General features: G+C 38.6%; 1 long non-coding RNA gene across 1 annotated transcript in view; it reads right to left on the reverse strand.

Annotated features, from left to right (window-relative positions):
* The window catches only part of LOC112916405 (uncharacterized), a 188115-nt gene that overhangs the window by 113732 nt on the left and 54317 nt on the right, over nt 1–20066 (reverse strand). Inside the window, exons 6-7 of the long non-coding RNA XR_012000324.1 lie at nt 10372–10435; nt 9423–9525 (exon numbers count right to left, since the gene is read on the reverse strand). This is a non-coding gene — a long non-coding RNA (uncharacterized lncRNA). The remainder of the gene's footprint in view (nt 1–9422; nt 9526–10371; nt 10436–20066) is intronic.

Below are 20066 nucleotides of genomic sequence, written 5' to 3' on the forward strand. Positions count from 1 at the left end.
AATGGACTTCAACCATATACATGCTACATATGCATGTCAATAAAAACAAATACTGCCAGCTAGTGTTTTAATTGAAGCCTTTCCTACAGAAAAGTTGTGTCATTTGGGTACTGTGTGACAGTGATGTGCAACCCAGAGACAGAGTTAGGAGGGCAAAAGTTTAGGGAGGGTTAACTAGAACACAATTTAGGGGAGGAAATGGTATGGGGCAGGAAGAGCCTCAGACCATGATGCAGGCCTGACAGTCTTGGCTGAAATAATGGGCTGGCTAGGAGCAAAGACTGACCATGAGGACCCCGACTTAGAGTAGAAATGGCTGGAACCCTCTCCACACTCAGTCATTCACTGGGGAGCTACCTTAGAAGGGAGACCTTAAGAAGTGAAGCAGAGCCTGAAGTTACCAACAGATGAAGCATTTGACTAATTGCATCCTTTACAGCCCACAGCGGTGTGCGGAGGGATCTGAGCAGTATATCTCCATGCCTTCCTCAGAAGACATGCTGGAAAAACATATAGAAGTAAAATTCCTATTTGGCCTTTTTTGCTGCCTTTCTACTACTCATTAATTTCTGTGTTAAGCCTCCATGTTAGCATGACGTTCACCACTTCCACACTGCTCTCAGGCTCAGGGGAGTCATTCTGCTATTCCCCAGGTTGTACTGGGGAGAGTAGGGATTTGTGAGGCTGTCCTGGGTTGCCTGGAAATGTCACTTAAGACATTTCACTTATTCCTCTCCTTCCAAGCACAAGAAAACACTCACGCCTTGCCTCTTTCCCCGGGGGTGGCCACATTCTCCTCTGTTCTTGGATTTCCAAACTTACTGTTTCTTCTCTCTCTTTCTCCAGTCTGAATAAATTTATGTAGTTCAATAAATCACAGGTGAAGAGGAAGGAAAGCAGGGGGTGTGACAGGGTCGAGAAAAGCAGACCCTGACTGTAGATAACACAATCTCTCCCGCCACCCCCCCTCTAATTTTTATGGCCTGAGTTCCCTCTGGGCCTAGAATTTTTTTTTTTATGTCCAAAGGCACAAGCTTTAGAAATGTAAAAAGCCTTTTCTTTGCTTTTCTCCTGTAATAACCTTTCCCTGAGGCAATGAATGCATTGACTAAAATGCATTAAAAGCAAAGAGTAAAAGAAACTAAGAAAGGAAAATCTTAGGTAACATCTCAAAATATTATCCTGTCACAATTACATCCAAGAATCCTAATAGGACCTGTGGATGAGATCAATAAAACTTTGTTATAGTCTTTGATAGTTTAGGGAGAAGGGAAAAAGACCAGATGATCAAAAAAAGAAGACCAGTGGAAAAAAAAAAATCTCCACTTTTTTTTAAATAAAAAAAAAAGAAGAAGAAGAAGAAGAAGAAGATGCTGCAAATCATAGATTGGTAACCAAATGTTCCCATTTGTCTGGGAAAATTCCAGACAAAACTCATCTCATTTACTTTTTTTTTTTTTTTTTTTGGTAGTTGTCTTAGTCAACCAAAGGCCTTAAAATAAGGTATCTGGATTGCAGGAAATAGTTTGACAGTCTCTGGAGATACTGCTATGAAGAAGATGCAAAAATGAGGACCAGAAAACAGAAGGGCTAGTAGGATGAACCATTATTCCCAGTAAGAGCTGGAACATGGTCAAAGTCAAGTGATCAAGATAGAGGTGGCTATGGAAACTATGACACATAAAGAAAGTTGGACAGAACTGAGAATATGAAGCCTGAAGAAGCCCAGGGAACCTGTGGTAACCTAACAATGGGAAATTAAGCACCTGCTATTTTTAGGCTAGCTCTGTGGGGCTGAAAGGAAAAAAACAAAACTGGGAAATTTCTGATAATTAGAATTTGTCTCAAAAACAAACAGCAAAAATAACCCTTAGGACATTGTAAGGTGATCAGCAGCATGACATTATGAAAGAGATTCATTCATTCTACTAAATGTACAGATTGCCTATATTCCAGTCATAGGGAAATACAGAGTGAGATTAGGAGACTTCCAAGAGCTCACACAATTCTAAGCAGCTATGACTCTATTCTTTAAAAAAGGAGAGTGCTAAACCACAACCAAGAGAATTGCCACATTAAAAAAAAATGTTTTATATGATTTACAGAAAAACTAGTGATTCAGAAAGAGTTTTATAAAAGTCTGTGGATACACCCAGAGTCAATTTTATGGCTCATGACTGGCAATATTAATGGAAGCACTAATAAAAGTTATGATATATAGTAATAAAACACTTAAGCATGGACTCATAAATCATATTCCAACAGGATCCGGAAGGTCGTTTTTCCTTTGTGATTTAATACAACTTTCCACAGGAGACCTATAAACCCCCAGTGTAGACTGAAGACTGAGGTTAAACCATGCCACTTCAAAGATAAAATAACAATGAATATGTAGATATGAAAAATAGTGACATTCTAGATTTATGAAGTGGAATTGTTTAGTCACCCCACTTGATAGCATAAGAACATAGGAGGTTGCTTATTGGGTTCTCCTAACTTAAGATTTAATAAGTTGACTTTCTCCCATTCAACTCTACCAAAATTCTAGACTAATGTTTGAGGAGGCATTAATACATACTAGCTTTGGGGGCACCTGGGTGGCTCAGTGATTGAGCATCTGCCTTTGGCTCAGGTCGTGATCCCGGGGTTCTTGGATTGAGTCCCGCAACAGGCTCCCCACAAGGAGCCTACTTCTCTCTCTACCTATATCTCTGCCTCTCTCTGTGTCTCTCATGAATAAATGAATAAAATCTTAAAAAAAAAATACTAGCTTTGGTCACAGATGTTATTTTTGCATCTCAGCTACTTACCCCTGCCATCTGGTATCACAGCTACAGTACTGACTCAGGAGCTATTCCTCTGACACCTGATAGGGCTGTCAATCATAAGACCTCCCCACCCGTGCCTCTGGGGTATGACTCTGGCTGTCCAAATTTTCCCATCCACCTCATGATGGTTAATTTTATGTGACAATTTGACTAGACTATAGAGGGTAAGGGATGTCCATGCAGCTGGTAAAACATTATTTCTGGGAGTGTCTGTGAGAGTGTCTCTGGAAGGGATTAGCATTTAAATTGGAAGGCCAAGTAAAGATCATTCTCACCAATCTCGCATCATCTAATCTATCAAGGGCCAAATAAAAGGGGCAAAAGAAGGGCAAATTCTTTCTCTCTCCACTTGAGCTGAGACATCCATCTTCTTCTGCTCATGTACATCAGTTCTCCTGGTTCTTGGGTTTTTAGACTCAGACAGGGACTTACATCATCAGCCCCCCATTTTTTAGGACTTTGGACTTAAAACTGAATTATACCATTAGCTTTCCTGGCTCTCCAATTCTCCTGTGCTGTGGTACATGGGACTTCTTTGCCTCCATACCTGTTGGTTCTGTTTCTCTTGAGAACCTTGACAATGACTTGTCCAGTGGGTATCCCCACCAGACCCTAACCCTAATCCTTTTTCAGGGATTATTAGGGATGCCAAGAAAAGGCTTAGAGGAAGCTTATCTCCTATTATCACAAGCACTAGAGACTGTGTGAGTCTGGACATATTGGGGAACCATCTTTGTCACCACAAGAAAAGAGCTTCTCTGGGAGTAAACCAGTACAGAGAAAAGAAGAATCAAGAAATGGGAAGAAACAGAGGCCTGATAACATCCTTTGAGTTCCTGGTGAATCCAGTTAGGCCCAGCTATGATTGAATCCATAAGAAGGCCTGGACTTTTCAGATTCATGAGACAATGAATTCTTGTCTACTTAAACTAGTTTGAGTTCATTTCTGTCACTTGCAACCCAATGAGTCCTAATTGATTATCTATGACAGTTTCTTTTATGCTACTGGTTTATCTCTATTACATTTTCTGATAATTATCTTGAAAGAGCTAGTAACCTTGAGTAAGAGATCTTTTCACTGGCAACTTAGAGAGTACTTGTTTCATTTACTTATTTTTGAAGAGTGACTCATGCAGGTGCACTAGCTAGGAAGGAATAATATTGAGCACAAAGCCATCCTGGGATTTGAGCTTCTTTTCCAAGTTAAAATGAGTTGGTTGTTGTGATGTGATAATAAAATATATTTATCCCACCTCTCGTGTTCTTTTTAGAAATGTAGCTAACACCCCTCCCCAAAAGATATGGGATCTAGATATTCTTTCCTTGAGTCCAGATGGGGCTTGCACAGCCCTGATCAGTGGGAAATAATGAGAGAGATGCCATGTGGCTTCTGAAGCTGGACCATGTAAAGGATGCAGCTTCTGCCTGGCTCTCTCAGGACACTTGCCCTTGGAACTCAGCTTCTATGCTATGTGGAAACTCAAACCAGCCCACATGGAGAGGCTCATGAAAGGGGAACTGAGAGTTTCAGCTGACAGCCAACATCGACTTCCAGACAAGTAAGCAAACAAGCCTTTAGATGACTCCACTCTGAAGACTTGGGAGTCTTACAGATGAGGCCCCAGATACAGTCATCACGCTTCCCACTGTGGCCTGTCTGAAATCCTGACTGTTTGAAACCATGAGATACAGCAAAAGATTATCTTTATTTTAAGCCACTAAGTTTTGGAGCAATTATTAAATAGTATTAGATAATTGACGTGGTCATCTTAGTTGAGATGATAGATACCCAGAGGCATACTTATTTTGCAGAAAAGGAAAGCTTTATAAGGATTGAAATGAAGCAACTATACTTTTCTGGCTATCGTCTGGAAATTCATATAGACATTAATTTCCATCATTTTAATTATATACTTTTGAAATTGAAGAGGCACATGTAATTTGGGAGGAGTCATTATTTAGGAAATCAGGTAAACAAAAACAAGAAGGTAAACTAATTTACAAGGAGGAAGGTCATGGTAATACCTCAGGGAAGGTGCTGTAAAATACAGGTGTCCAATTACTTTCTTTGCAGCTCTCAGTACTTTTTAATTTGTGAAAGATTTACAAGATCAGCTTCTACATAAATAAAAAAACAACAACCCACAGATCCATTCCTGAAAATTTTTAGAGAGAAAAAGAGAGAAAGGGAAGAGAGAATCTGAAAAAGCTTGAGTTGCCCTAGGAATCAAATCCCAGGCCCAGCCACATGATTATGCAAATCATTTCAGGTTCAGGGGATTAACTAATACACTCGACTGAGAACCTTGTCTGAAAGAATAGTATCTAACCTGCACCTAGAGCAGCTAACGTGAGCATCCGTGAATTGTCACCTGCTCTGTTCCTCTGGACCCTTTTGCTCTTCAGTTCTTATAGTTTCAATTCAGTATTCACATATTTTCTGCAATAGAGGTTTCACAAAGCATTATGTTCTTTGGGGAAATACTGGAGTGGAACATAAAATATTCTCTTGTACAAAAGCAATAGCAGCTGGTGGAGTTCACAGAAACCAGGAAAGCACAATATAATGAATTATAAGCATGCTTGTGTTTAAAGCAAGCACTGACATAAAAGAAGCAACAGGACACAAGATATGCTTCTATTTAGCTCATAAAAAATATGCACCGTATCAAGAAAACCATAGATAATGATTAGATTATCTGGGGAATTCAGGTACCAGGTCATATTTTGCTCCCTCATTCTTTGAACATCAAGTGCAAAGAAGTTAATCATATTCTTTCATTTATGCTATATCAGTCTTTTTGCAGCAGTTCTCTCTCTTTTTACTCCTTCATTCCTGCTCTCTGCTATCCCTCCATCCTCCCCCTTCACAGTTATGCTTGGTATTTGTCCTTAGGTATCTATCTTGAAAAATGTAGTACTGTTTCTGTGACAATTAATTTTGAAAACATACATTAGTAGGATTATGCTACACATCTCGATCTTTTTCTTGCCTTTTCCACCAAACACTAGATTTTTAAGCTCTGTCTCTATATGTAGTTCTAGTTCATTATTTCTTTTTTCTTTTTTTCTTTTTTTTAGTTCATTATTTCTGACTGTAGCAGAGTATTCCATAGTATGCTTCCACTGCACTGTAATTCTCCATTTCCACCATGATGAACCTATACAGCTTCCAAATCTCTACCATCATCAACAGCATCATGATGAACATCTTTGATCATGCACCTTTTTCATGACAGATGTGTGAGCTGTTTACACAAAGTGAGGTAGATTGCTTGATTATTTGATATATGCATCCATAAATTCACTAGACTGCTTTCCAAGATGGCCATTGGTCTACCACCAACCTTCAGCAGTAGGTGAGGATTGCTTTTCCTCACATCCTCACCAACACTTGGTATTTTATGACTTTCTACTTTTTTTTTTTGCAATACTATGTTATTATGTTAGTTTGCATTTTTCCAGTTACTTGTGATTTTGGATCTTTCATGTAATTCCTGGCTGTTTGGACTTCCCATTCTATCAACCTATTTATATTTTTCTATTGGACAACATTATATTTCTCTTGTTGATTTGCTAGAGTTCTTTGAATATTCTAGGCCTAGTGCTGTCCAATAAGGTAGACACTAGCCACATGTTCCTATTTAAAGTAATTAAAATTTAAAAATTAAAAACTCAGTTCTCGATACATTATCCCCATTTCAAGTGTCCAGAAGCCCAATGTGGATTGTGGAACCATAGAGAGCACAGACACAGAATATTTCCTTCATCACAGAAAGTTCTAAGGGATAGCACAGTTAAATATTCATTCCTTGTCAATTTTTAACATTGTAAATATATTCTCCCAAATGATCAGCCAGCTATAAATCTTATATATTGTGTCCCTTATTAAACAAAAATCTGTAATATTCATGTAGTTATATCTATCTATTTATATCTATCTATTTTCATGGGATCTTTTATTTTAAATATTTATTTTATTTGGGAGAGAGAGAGCGTGAGTGGCTCCCTTTTTATCAGGGGCCCTGATGTAAGGCTCTATCCCAGGACCCTAAAACCATGACCTGAGCCAAAGGCAGATGCTTAACCACCTAAGCCACTGAGGCACCCCAACAGTCTCATGGGATCTTAAGAAATCCTTCCCACTCTTACATATGCTGCTATTCCCTTTATAGCTTTACCTTTTACCTGTAGGTCTTTCATCTATTTGGAAGTCATCTTTACATATGGAGGGACATAAAGTTCCAACTTTATTTTTCTCTATATAATGGACTTGTTTTCCAAATAGCATCTGTTAAACAATTTATCCTTTTCCTGCTGATTTGTGGGGCCACCTCTGTCAAATAATAAGTTCCTATATATACATGGGTCTATTTTGAGCATTGTATTGTAATATACTGTATTGTATTCTGTTCTATTCTATTCTATCCCCATCTTTCCCATCCTATACCATTCCATTTCATACAATCCTATCTTATCCTGTTCTATCTCACGGTCAGTTTGTTTGACTTGCTCCAGAAGTACACTGATAGCCTGTTTAGTTGTTTGTTTATTACCAGAAGAGTAAGTCATCCCTTAAAGCAGACTCTCTTAATTACCTATCCAATATCCATTCCCCATTTCTTTTTTTACAAACAGAACTCTTATTTTGTTTGGAATAGCAGTATCCCTAGCCAAAAATATTTGTTTTCTCAGGTTCCTGTGGAGCAGAGTTTGCCCATGTGGTACAGTTACGAATAATGAGATGGAAGCAAAATTCCCTAAGGACAGTATCTTTTTCCAAGTAAAAAGAATTATCATGATAAAGCCATTCATCTCATCTCCCCCTTTTCTTGCCTAGAATGTAGATATGAGGTCTAGAGGTACAGTGGTCTGAGGTAACAAGCATGCGGACAAAGCTCTACACATTAAGAATGGCAGGACAGAAAAACTGAAAGAGCCTGGTCCCTCACAACTTTGTTTAGCTGTCAGTATCAATCCTAGACTGCCTCTGAGCTTGACACATAAATCAAATCATCTCATCTGTGTAAGCTTCAATAATAGTACAGTTTTCTGATATTTGTGTCTGAATGTATTTTTTGTTGATACAGCCTTCTTATCCCTTCTTTCCTATATTTGCCTTACTTAGACTTTCATTTTTCCATAGAACCTTTAGAACAAGTTTTTCAAGCTCCTTGAAAACCTCCTTGCAATTTTGATTGGAATTGCATTAAACCTATAAATTAATATGAGTAGAAGTAGAATCTTACAATATTGTCATTCCAAATCACAAAAATTGCATCTCTACATTTATTTAAGTCTTATTTCATTAAAGACTTTTTTTAAAGATTTATTTTTATTTATTTATGATAGACATAGAGAGAGAGAGGCAGAGACACAGGCAGAGGGAGAAGCAGGCTCCATGCCAGGAGCCCGACACAGGACTCGATCCCGGGAGTCCAGGATCACACCCTGGGCCAAAGGCAGGCGTGAAACCACTGAGCCACCCAGGGATCCCCCATTAAAGACTTTTTATTAAAAAGATTTTATTTATTTATTTGAGAGAGAGAGAGAGAGAGAGTGTGTGTGTGTGTGTGTGTGTACTAGTGGGGGGTAGGGGCAGAGGAGGAGGGAGAGAGAACTGAGCAGACTCTGCACTGATCTCAATTTGAGCCAAAACCAAGAATCTGATGCTTAACTGACCAAGCCACCCAGACACACCTCCTTAAAGATTTTTATCAAGTTTAAAAATTTTTTTCCAACAAAAACAAAAGTTCCTTGCATTCTTTGTTGGGTTAACTTGAGATGGAAGATCTAGAACACCAGCTTATTAAATTTTACCAGTTCTAAGATGTAGTGTTTTGTTTTGCTTTAAATCTGAACATCTTTGGAATCAGGATTCATCTTTAGATGGATGACATCTAGCAGCCATATTGGCAATATTCACCTCCATCCTGCCCCCTAGAATAATGGTACATTGAACCATAGATGGTTTCTCATTTAAAAAAATAAAGTATGTTTTTTTATTTGGTATTTTTTACTTGTTGCTTTTCTTTCCCTTTGGTTTCTTTTGTTTACTCCCTTGAAATCACCAACTGATCAAAATCAAAACGGACCATTGTTTAGAAATAGTCATTCACTTTCCAAATTATTACATGCATTACTTATTCTAATAATTAATAATACTAAGGGGGCATTTTTATACTTTTTGTAGATAGAATAAATCTGTTTTCTTGCTTTCTTTGTAGTGTTTTTAATGAAAAGTTTTTGAAAAGTACAATAGATACTATAACAAATTCTCATAAGCCGAGCTCCCAAATGAACAAATGCTGACATTTTATATTTTCTTCCATTCTATTTCTTCTTAACAATAAAAGATCAATAATAGTTTCTATTTTATTTATCAATTTAATTTATTTTTATTTAATACCAAATTATTATTACAAAGTTAAAGTTCCCTGTTTTTCCCTTTCTATACTCACATCTTAACCTCCTCTGAAGCAACTACTCTCCTGAATTTGAAGTGTCACCAATCCACATTTTGCCCACTTTTATTACATACCACTGGATTCATAAGTAACATAAAATATTGTGTTGTGGGTTTTAAATTTTTACCTGTATGACAGTGCTGCAGTGAACTTTGAACGTGCTTCCTTGTTCATGTTCAGGTATAAAAATTCCTGAACCACATTTATTTCTTCAATAAAGGCAATCTGTTCTTAAAAAGAAAAAAGAATAGATAAGTTCTCTTATTCTTTTCAAAAAGAAAATGTAATTGACAAAAGCTCTAAGAACATCTTATCTCCCCTTTGTATGAAATAACTACAGCGTGCTAGTGCGATATAATGAAGATGGTCATTGTAACTGCATTCCATGAAAAAGAGCTCCTATCCAAATGTCAACTTTATTCAACTGGAAATAATTTTTTTTTAGAAAACTTCCTGTGTCCATTTTTCCCCCCACCAAAAGCAAGCACAGCCTAGTCATTTTCCATACAATTCCTTTGGCAACTACAGATTTACATAACTGTTACATCAAAAATATTGAAATTTCTATTATATGTGCTTAAGTCTACAATATCACTGCATTGTTCAATATGTAAATCTAGTATGCATCTGAGCATTTATATTACATCCATTTCTATAGCAACAGGGTAGATTTAATAAACTGTACATTTATTTCACAGTAATATTTAATTGTACAGAAATTATTACATTTCTATCATCTACAGAAATTATACTGCAATGTCCTCCAACTATATTCTTCCTTTCTTTTTAAATTTAAAGATAAAAATGCAGTAAGATAAAAGTCAAAGTATGTCAAGGGGCAAACAGTAAAAAATAAGTCTCCTTCCTACTCCAGACTTTAAGTTCCCCAGAATTTCTGTCTCAATTTATAATTTATTAGCTGTTTATATGATAGTATATGGTATTCAATGAGATTTAAGTAACAGTTATGAGAAAGGACAGCCTAAGACAGTTGAATGAATCTGAAAATAGACCTGACTCTAGACTTCTATCCAAGGCAGCCTTGTAGATGACTTCAAGGAATGGTTGTTACTTACAAATATTTTTTGATCCCCACGTGGACCAGTTCTGAATGGCTTCTTATCATCAGCAGTTTGGCAACTGTTTTGGAGCACAGTATCTAGTTAAAGGGTTCCTCACCATCATACTGTAACATACCACACACTCACCCCTGAACCTCCAGACAGATCATTTACTACTATTTATTCTGCCAAACTTCATTTCAATGAATGTTCTTTCAATGTCTACCAAACACTCTCAGGTAACACCATGCTGGATACAAGATAACTCCCTTCAAATGTATTGTATTCTCAAAAAAACAGGTATGCCTGGGTGGCTCAGCAGTTGAGCATCTGCCTTCAGCCTAGGCGTGATCCTGGAGTCCCAGGATCCAGTCCCATACCAAGCTCCCTGCATGGAGCCTGTTTCTCTCTCTGCCTATGTCTCTGCCTCTCTATGTGTCACTCATGAATAAATAAATAAAATTTTAAAAAAATGAATAAACATTGGTACTATTTGGTCCAAGAAGCACTTCATTATTCTGAGGAAACTTTGAAATAGTATCAATTGATATTTTTTGGTTTCCACCCATTTTAATCCACTTTAATTTTTTATATTCTAGTTTAATTAAATTAATTAATTAATTAATTTCAGAGATAAAGGTCAGTGATTCATTAGTCTTATATAATACCCAGGGCTCATTATTAATTATATCATGTGTCCTTTTAAATGTCCATCATCCAGTTATTCCAGGTCCCCTCCTCTCCAGCAACACTCAGTTTGTTTCCTCTGATTAAGAGTCTCTTATGGTTTGTCTCCTTCTCTGATTTTGTCTTGTTTTATTTTTTCCTCTCTTCCCCTATAATCCTCTGTTTTGTTTCTTAAATTCCACATATGAGTGAGATCATATGATAATTGTCTTTTCTGATTGACTTATTTTGCTTGGCATAATACCCTCTAGTTCTATCCATGTTATTGCAAATGGCAAGATTTCATTTTCTTGATGGCTGAGTAATATTCCATTTTATATATACACCACATCTTCTTTATCCATTCATCTACTCATGGACCTCTAGGCTCTTTCCATAGTCTGGCTATTGTGGACATCACTGCTATAAACATTGGAGTGTAGGTGCCCTTTCAGATCACTACATTTGTATCTTTGGGATAAATACCAATTGCAATTGCTGGGTTTAGGGTAGATCTATTTTCAGCCTCTTGAGAAGCTTCCATACTGTTTTACACCGTGGCTGCACCAGCCTGTATTCCCACCAACAGTGTAAGAGGGTTCCCCTTTCTCTGTATCCTCACCAACATCTGTCGTTGCCTGACTTGTTAACTTTAGCCATTCTGACTGGTGTGAGGTGGTATCTCATTGTGGCTTTGATTTGTATTTCCCTGATGCCAAGTGACGTTGAGCATTTTTTCATGTGTCTGTTGGCCATTTGTATGGCTTCTTTGGAGAAATGTCTGTTCATGTCTTCTGCCCATTTCTTGATTAGATTATTTATTCTTTGGGTGTTGTGATTTAATTAATTTTAGTTAAGTAAATACATAAATTGGTATTCCCATTCTGATCTGTTCCATTTTCTATTTTGACACCAGCAGCCTGCATTTATTTTTTTTTAAATGGGGTGGAGAAGGCAGATAACATCAACATTATGATGAAGACAAGAATTCCATAGTATTTGGTTTATTTGCATGACTGTTAATTGGGTAGAAATAGTCATGCAAGGAACTGATGATGGTCAACCAACATTCTCAAGTATGATCCCAAGAAAGAAACACCATGGCCTTCTGCCATGGTCAGACATGGCATTTTCATTAAAAAATGAATTCACAAAGAAAAAGGCATTTCATAATTTTGCATGGATTGCCTTGGGTGATATTATCCATTACTGCATGCCACAAATAAAAATAAATGAATAATAAAACCAAAGTTTATTTTTTTAAAGATTTTATTTATTTATTCATGAGAGACACACAGAGAGAGAGGCAGAGACACAGGCAGAGGGAGAAGCAGGCTCCATGCAGGGAGCCCGATGTGGGACTCAATCCCGGGACACCAGGATCACGCCCTGGGCTGCAGGCAGCGCTTAACCACTGAGCCACCCAGGGATCCCCAAAACCAAAGTTTAATAGACACTTTGTGTTTTTGCTCCCACACATTTCCAGAGACAGAAATTTTCCCTTCTATGAAGTCAGTGAAAAGAAAAAAAAAAATCCTCTCTTTTTGAAAATTAATTGAATCCCACAGAAATATTAACATGCAGATAATATTATTTCTTTAGTAAAATTAATCATATGGGCAAAATCTGTATAATAGTTTTTATCCACAAAAGAGCTCATGGTATGATTTGTAGCGTGAAACTAGAAAATATTCATGTCTAAATCTCTTTAATAAATCTTTGAGCAACCATTTGATTTTTAGCTGTAACGTGTCTATAAAAAATGTGTTTCTCTTTTCAATTACCCATTGTCATTTCAGTTATTTTACGTAGTCGTTCACTTAGAGATGGAAAAGTCATTATCTAAGGGCAAAGGAAATAATTTCAAGTTCCTGAATTCAATTCATGTGCCTTCAATTCTCTTCTCTTCTTCTCCCCCCTCCTGCCCTTCCCACCCTAGCCACTCGGCCCCATCCAAGGGGTGGCCTGGCATGAAACCCAGAAAAAGAGCATCTGAGTCTCTCTCTTGCAGTAGTTTAGGTGGCAATGTAAAGAGAATGGGTCAGTTGGCATCAGAAGTTAGAAGAAATACAAAAAAAGGCCATGAAAGCCCATGAATAAACTGAAATTAGGACAGTGTGAAAAACAGAGAAGACGAGGTAGTCAGTGGCAGCAGCAAGAGCAGTAGAAACAGACACAGCTGGGCTAGTGAGGGGACCAGAGGCAGCTTCATGAACATGTGACCACAAACACAGCCCAGCACTTGATTTAATGTTCTGCTGCCTCTGTCTTGAAATTTATATTAATTTGATCTTTGAGATAGCCACAATAAGCATGTCTGCCACTCCTTACGTACTCATTTATGTATAATGTTTAGAGTGTCCCAGGAGCACAGAATGTGATGGATCCAAGACGCATGGGGGTGTGGAGGCTCAGAGCAAGTACAAGGTAAGGCAGTCTGTTTAAGTCTGAGTAAGCAGGGCCCTGACACCATCAAAGGCCACACTTTGCATCAGAACAAGAACTGTTTTTGAAAACACAAAGAATGTAATGTGTGTGGTTTTTAAAAATTGATTAATCAATTAATTAATTATTAAAAGGGAGGGGGGAGAAGCAGAGGGAGAGGGACAAACAGACTCCCTGCTGAGCACGGAGCCCTATGCGGGGCTCAATCCCACAACCCTGAGATCATGACCTGAGCCAAAATCAAGAGACCTGTGCACTCAACTGACTGATCACCCAGGCGTTCCAGAATGCAACATGTTTTAAGAAACACAAATGACTGGGGAACCCTCTCATATTCCTTCTTACTCATTTTGCTTCTCCATCTTGGTCTACCACTTCCACTGAAAATGATGACATGGAAGGAAACAAAAGTTAATCCTTTCTCTTTCAGTCCTTCCCTGATCATCGGGAAACTGGAGGTAGAGGCTGTTGGTAGGATGTGCACAAATAAAGAAGTGAAATGAAAACAACTGAATTAGTTTTGTGCAGCATGTTCGCTGCTCTGATAAGAATGTAACATATATGTCCACAGGAACTACAAGATAGGAATTGTGCAATTTTGATGATTCCACTATGAATCTCTTAATGCTCTTATATTTACATTGAAAACTGACATCACATCATATAAAGATGAATGGTAAAAAAAAAAAAAACATGCTGATAATCTAAAATGTTCACTTTACTTAGAATGATGTTAAATAACAAATTTTAAAAATCATGACACGTTGAGAGAGAGGCAGCAATAGAAAGGAAAAAGCTTTATATCTTAGAACCTATAATGGCACTTTTTACCTGCTTTTTGATCTAAAGACTCCACATTTTCAGTCTGCACCTGCAAATTATGTAACCAGCCATGGAGAGGGCTGTGCAATTCCACGGATACAGGAGCCACCTGTATCCTGAATGGCCTGCATGTCCAGTCCCCCATCAGGGCTGGCTCATACCTTTTTCTCCTGAGAGATTTCAGAATTTGACTTTTCTGGGCGCTCGGGTATCCTAGCTGTGTTTCTGAGATCTCTGCTTTCTTATTTGGGTAAGATTTACAATAGACTTCCCTAATCTGAGACAGCCAGAGTTCTCTATTCTTTGCAATTAAAAGCATCTAACACAAAAAGCACAAAATATGGTATGATTTTTAGTTAGTAAATCATATATAAATATTTTCATTCACAAAGTAAGTGATGCTAACTTAAACATGCTGCACTGGAAAAAAATAGATTTTTGTTTAAAATAAAAATAATTTAGCTTGAAAAGTCTGCATGAAAAGCTGTGCAAGTGAAATATTGCTAGAATGGAATCCTCTAAAAAATGGGCAAAATGGATGAGGACTCTGGCCCTTCCATCAGGCTTGTGCCCTGAGGGACTCCAACCTTTATGTGTGTTTTAGGGAAGACACATCAGGTGTTACATGATTGCTCTGGCTTTGGTCTGTGTCAATAGGGGATGGCCATCAAAGCAAGCTGAGTCAGTGCAGACATTTGCCTCAGCACAATCTCTAAGTAGAAGGAGAACAGACGTGTGGGATATGATCAAGGAGGTCAGCAGGGCATTGCAGAAACCAGCGAGCACACCAGAAAGCTTGAGAAACATTGCAAAATGTACAATGTGATAGAGACCATGAGCCACTACCAGAAAATTTGTTTTATCTTTAAAATTTATCATTTTGGGTTGCCCCACCCTTGAAGAGAGGCAGAAAAGTACTTACTGGAAAATTTAAACATTTTAATAAAGTTAGAGATATGGATGGTATCTAACTAGTGTATGGTGTACAGAAATTGAGTAGCTGGAAAGGACATCTTAAATTTATTTTTAAGTGTATATTTAGGGTTGAGGTGATGCTACGTCTCATTTTGAGCCTTGCCTCCCTGTCCTGAAGAGACACCCCAACCAAACTGCCTGAGAAAGTCAGGTTGCCCACTGGCAGATGTGGTCAAGAAGGCAAAGAGTTGGGGCACCTGGGTGGCTCAGTGGGTTAAGCATTTGCCTTTGGTTCAGGTTATGATCCCCGGGTTCCTGGATTCAGCCCCGAGCTGGGGTCCCTGATCAGCTGGCAATCTGCCTCTTCCTCTCCCTTTGCCTCTCCCCACTGCTTATGCTCTCTCTCACTCTCAAATAAATAAATTTTAAAAAATCATTTAAAAAGAAGGAAAAGGGCTACAAAGAAGAAACACAGACATAGGCTAGAGGTAGAAAAAAAATATGGTTTGGGTGATAGAGTGGTTCTAAACCTTAACAATTCTTTAGAAATTAAACAGGTGGCAGCTTTTAGCTTCCCTCAGTTTGCTTACAGTACTTTGCTTAAATACCATGGGTCTGTGCTTATAACATGTGCCTTTCTGCTCACAGCCAATCACATAGGTGCTGGTCTTTTATACGGAGAGATAACTGTTTTTGTTAGAGGTTATAATGTGCTGAAAATAGAAACAGCAAGGGTTTAGGTAACATCACAAGGAACAAATCTGGAAGAAAGTTAGAGGTATTTGGGTTATTAAGGCTAATTATGAAAGTCAGTACTTTTGGACTTAGATCCCATAAACCATCTTCTGGAGGTGCTGCTGTCTAGGAAAAGTACAGGGCTGAACAGAATCAATCACCCTGAAATAAATTCAGGGGTTTGTTTATAGCAAAAAAGGACAGGAAGATATAATTATCATTAAAACTTTTAAAATTGGCCATTAACTTGGAAAACTGTATGTGATTGTAACTTTTTTTGGTATGCAAATTGCTTACATAGTTTATTTTAATCTCCTATATGGTTACTTGGTATGAAGATGGGTTATCAATTATGTAACTAAGTAGGTGGGAGGAGAAGTGATAGACTGAAGTCCTGCTGTGACTACAGTACATGACTATCTGTAAAAAAAAAACCTAGAGCAACGGTTCTCAACATGGGGTGTCCAGACAAGCAGCATCAGCACTCCCTTGGAAACTTGTTAGAAATGCAGACTCTGAGCCTCCACCCCACACCTATTGAATCAGAAGTTCTCACAGTGGGGCCCAACATTCTGCTGCATTTTTGACAAGCCCTCCTGGTGAGTCTGACTCATAAAAATGTTGGGGAATTTCCGTGCTAAAGAGCAGTGTGAGCTGAGCCTGGTTTGCTTCATTGAGACCCCCCAAGACAGGAGCCAGTCCCAGCCTTAGGTGTGTCTATGCTCTGAGCCCCCAACCATGGGCACTCCTTGTCCGTGTCAAGGTACTTCGTAGCCTTATTCAATTGTTTTGCTGCTAAGGTTTAGAAAATTTAGGTATCAAATCTTTAATCTTAGGAAATGATTTGCTTTTACACTCAAGTGAACTAAAATAAAATTATTCAAATAGTTTACATATTCAAGAGAGGAGCTTTGGAAGGAGGCAGCGCTAAATAAGTCAGATTGTATGTAAGAAAGTGTTGAGGAGCCTTCCATTCATTCATTTTTGGATTGCCATAATGTTTATTATAAGCAATTAGCCAAACTGGATTAAACTGCATTAATGTTGGACTTGACATCAGGGGCTGGAAAGGTGAATTTTAGCTCATAATGATGGCAATTTTGATAAATATTAGATTGCTACCTTATCTTGCTTCAACTTTTTGTCAAATACTGGAATCATTCAAAATTAATTTTCAGGGGCACCTGGGTTTCTCAGGTCGGTTAAATGTCTGCCTTTGGCTCAGGTCATGATCCCGGGGTCCTGGGTTCAGGCACCCACATCCTGGCTCCCTGCTCAGCGGGGTAGCCTGCTTCTCCCTCTCCCTCTGCCCACTGCTCCCCCTGCTTGTGTGTGCACTCACATGCGCACTCTCTTTCTCTCTGTCAAATAAGTAAATAAAATTTAAAAAAAAAAAAGATTGTTCAGAAGGTCAAAGTTGGGCCCCAGGAAGAGCACAATCAAGTACTGAGCTCCTACCCTCAGTACTAACTAGATCTGTGCAAGAGGCAATGTGACCCTGAGCCTTGTGCTGTGCAGGGCTGTGCTCAGGCTCCTCTCCAGATGCAGGGCTCGCCCTTGGTGCCTGAGTTCTGGAATTACTTGCCCAACAGCCCTGAACTCACACCTAAGGCCAACACAGGCCTCCTTCTTTGAACTGCCTTCCTGAGGTGGGCCCCAGCTCCAGCATTGTGTACCCCTAGAGCCAAGGAGTGACTATGGGACCTTTTGCTGGAGAAGGGGATCAAGCTTGGATGTATTGGCTGGGAAGGGTCCACAACCATGTGTGTAAGGAGAGAGCTGGGGGAGGTGGGGGGTGGATAAGCAGCCCTTTGGTTAGGGACCAGTACTCCCTGCTCTATTATGAGAAAGTTGGAGGAATTCAGTAATTCTAATATTAAAAACTGATTTCCTAAGACACTATAAAGACAGAGTATATATTCCTGTTTAACAGCTTAGTGGTTTGAATTATAATTCTAAATATTTAGATGAATATTATGTGGATTTTCATTAACATTGTTGCTCTATGCTCCTCAAATGTTAAAGGTGGGCTAGTCACCCACAGTGACTTGTGTTCCACCTGCTTATATGAAATTTGAAACTTCAATTAACTTTACTGTGTTCTATGAGTGCCGTCTACAAACCATGATTAATAGCAAACAGCATGGGAGGTTTATAGGTGAACTTGGAAAGGAGTCCTGGAGTAATGAGGAGGCATCTCAACTCTTCTGTTCATAGTGAACACCTGCTTCAGGTAAGACAAAGGGAGCATACCATGGATAGGTGGGAAAAGATGACCAAGTGGGATTTATTCCTGGACTGCAAGGGTGGTTCAATATCAGCAAATCAATGTGATACATCACATTAATAAAAGAAGGACAAGAACCATATGATCCTCTCAATAGATGCAGAAAAAGCATTTGACAAAATATGCATCCTTTCTTGATAAAAACTCTGCAGTATAGGGATAGAAGGGACATACCTTAATATCATAAAAGCCACATAGGAAAAACCCACAGCAAATATTGTCCTCAGTGGGGAAAAGCTGAGAACTTTCTCCCTAAGGTCAGGAACGTGACAGGGATGTCCACTCTCACCAGTATTGTTCAACGTAGTACTGGAAGTCCTAGCCTCAGCAATCAGGCAACAAAAAGAATTAAAACGCATCTGAATTGGCAAAGAAGAAGTCAAACTCACTCTTCATAAACAACAAAATCAATGCAAGCAGTTGCATTGCTACACACTAACAATGAGGCAGAAGAAAGAAATCAAGGAACTGAGTCCATTTACAACTGCATCAAAAACCGTAAGATATGTAGTAATAAACCTAACCAAAGAAGTAAAGGATCTGTACTCTGAAAACTCTAGACACCTATGAAAGAAATTGAGCAAGACACAAATAAGTGGAAAAACATTCCATGCCTGTGGATTGGAAGAACAAATATTATTAAAATGTCTATGCTAGGGCAGCCCTGGTGGCTCAGTGGTTTAGCGCTGCCTTTGGTCCGGGATGGGATCCTGGAGACCCAGGATTGAGTCCCATGTTGGGCTCCCTGCATGGAGCCTGCTTCTCCCTCTGCCTGTGTCTCTGCCTCTCTCTCTCTCTCTCTCTCTCTGCATAAATAAATAAAATCTTTTAAAAAAATGTAAAAAGAAATGTCTATGCTACCCGAAGCAATCTACCCATTCAATGCAATTTCTATCAAAATGCCATTTGCATTTTTCACAGAACTGGAACAAACAATCCTAAAATGTGTGTGGAACCAGAAAGGACTCCGAACAGCCAAAAGAATGTTGAAAAAAGAACGAAACCCAGTAGCATCACTATCCTGGACTTCAAACTCTACTTTAAACCTGTAATCATCAAGATGGTATGGTACTGGCACAAAAACAGATACATAGATCAATGGAACAGAATAGAGAACCCAGAAATGGGCCCTCAACTCTATGGTCAACTAATCTGCTACAAAGCAGGAAAGAATATTCAATGGAAAGAAGACATGGTGTTGGGAAAATTGGACAACCACATGCAGAAGAATGAAACTGGACCATTTTCTTATACCATACACAAAAATAAACTCAAAGTGGATGAAAGATCTAAATATGAGACAAGAATCCATCGACATCCTAGAGGAGAATGCACACAACAACCTCTTGGAATTGCCACAGCAGCTTCCTGTTAGGCATGACTCCAAAGGCAAGAGAAACAAAAGCAAAAATGAACTATTGGAACTTCATCAAGATAAAAAGCTCTTGCGCAGCAAAGGGAACAGTCAATAAACCTAAAAGGCAACCTGTGGAATGGGAGAAGATATTTGCAAATGTCTTATCAGATAAAGGGCTAGTATCCAAGATCTATAAAGAACTTATCAAACTCAACACCCAAGAAACAAACAATCCAGTCAAGAAATGGGCAGAAGACATGAACAGATATTTCTCCCAAGAAGATATGCAAATGGCCAACAGGCACATGAAAAGTGCTCAACGTCACTTAGGACCAAGGAAATATAAATCAAAACCACAATGAGACATCATCTCACACTGGTCAGAATGGTTAAAATTAGTGACTCAGGAAACAACAGAGGTTGGTGAGGATGTAGAGAAGGGGAAACCCTCTTACACTGTTGGTGGGAATGCAAACTGGTGTA

The sequence above is a fragment of the Vulpes vulpes genome, chromosome 3 (genome assembly GCF_048418805.1).
Source record: "Vulpes vulpes isolate BD-2025 chromosome 3, VulVul3, whole genome shotgun sequence".
Taxonomy (NCBI): Eukaryota; Metazoa; Chordata; class Mammalia; order Carnivora; family Canidae; genus Vulpes; species Vulpes vulpes.